The sequence below is a fragment of the Crinia signifera genome, chromosome 19 (assembly GCF_055691185.1).
Source record: "Crinia signifera chromosome 19, ASM5569118v1, whole genome shotgun sequence".
NCBI lineage: Eukaryota > Metazoa > Chordata > Amphibia > Anura > Myobatrachidae > Crinia > Crinia signifera.
The window spans coordinates 24,758,688-24,760,570 of NC_139226.1; positions in this window are offsets into that span (position 1 = coordinate 24,758,688).

Consider the following 1,883-nt stretch of genomic DNA (forward strand, 5'->3'; position numbering starts at 1 on the left):
GTTTCTCATCTGCAGAATGAGGAATCTGGGTCTAGTGATTTAATAATAGAGCAGAGATTTCTTCTGTGACTGCCCCAGCCATAGAACTTCCCGTTCCTTTAACCTAGTGACACTGTCAGAAAACCACATGTAACCGAACCCCTGTGATGGTGCGGTGTCATACCCATTTTCCTGTAGACGACTTTGGTTAGTTCAGGACCTTTCACAACCTCTTCTGTTGGAGCCTGTGGCAGGAGATTGAACACCCCAAGGAGGACCTCCACAGATGAAAAGACTACACCATTAATTTTTTGTTATTCAGGAGCTAATTGGTCACTGCTGTAAGTCAATGTGGTTAGGGTTAGAGATGAACATTAGCATAGTACATTCAAGAAACGCTGGACCCAGTAATGGCAAACATAAATCATACCTTCATAGGTACATAGAAGATATCTACTCATGTAAATCACAGATAACAGTAACATCCAATCAGAATGGTGATGATCTAATTACTATAAACCAATAAACAACTGGTATAATATATTAACTGCCCACCAGATGGCGCTTGCTCATAAGGTAACATGCAATATCAGTCTCAGGCTACGCCAGGGGTGGGCAACAGTCGGGCCGCAGGCCGGATGCGGCCCGCGAACCGATCCGGCCTGGCCCGCTGCCCCCCACCATGTAGCAATGACAAGCGTTCCGACTCGGCTTGTCATTGCGCTGCAGAATGCGTGCCGATGAGGAAACCTTGTTGTTGTCACTTGGGAGGCTGACCGGGAAAAGTCAGATGCTGCGCAGCATCGGGAAGGGGGGCAGTGCCACAGCACGAGAGAGGATCATCACAGCGGTACAACAGTTAAACTGGTGCTGCCCCCACCTCTACTTCCCTTCTGCTGTCTGGCCAGTGACTGCCCCTCTGCTCTCTCCCATTGATTGGACTGAAAAATCACGTGACGGAAGTCAGTGTGAATGAGGTCAAAGTTCCAGTTCGACCTACAGTATCTTTGCCTGTCGTGGCATTTTGCATAGGTCGGGACCCCGCATTACAGGAGGAGGAGTAAATAAAGAGGTCAATTACTCAATCTCCACACATTTGCTCCAAGCTCAACCCAATTTTTTCCCATGTTATTGTCAATATTGGATGCGCGCTTGTTCTTATCTGCCCCTAGTCATGTGGGACATCTGTCCCAACCTATGTGCCCATGTGCCTGTACCCATATGTGTCTCTGTCCATACCCATGTACAGTAGCCTGTCTCTGCTACCATATGCACCTATGTCTGTTACCATGTCTGCTATTTTTCCTACCCATGTGGGCCTCTGCAGCTCCATCGGGGGGGGGGGGGGGGCTTGCTGCACTGAGCATTTACTAAAGCTAGTGACATCAGTAAGGGGGTGGGGGGGGGGGTTAGTGGGTGGCATAATGTGAATTTTGGCTCGATCCGGGTGGCATAATGTGCATTTTGAATCATTCTGTGTGAATTTTGTCTTATTCTGTTTGAAATAATGTGATTTGGGATTATTTCTTGTGGCATATGGGCAAGTTTAAGGGGGGTCTACTATTGTATTGCATAATGCGTATAAGGTATATATGCTGTGGTACACTACTATCAAGGACACCCCCAATTTGAGTGCACACACACCCTTTTAAGTAACCACACCCACTTTTACAGAGCGCGGCCCTTGAATATTTACTGGAAGTGTCAAGTGGCCCCCCATCTGAAATAATTGCCCACCCCTGGGCTACGCAGTAGTATCTGTGTCTTTCACTATTAATGGGTAGCAATCAGACTGTCCATAGGGTATCCCTTAATAGTGTTGGATGCAATGTGCATTAAGGGGTTTATTCTGATTGATTCAGTGCTGCGTGTCAACCAGAATCACCCCCTAAAGGTAAATTGTT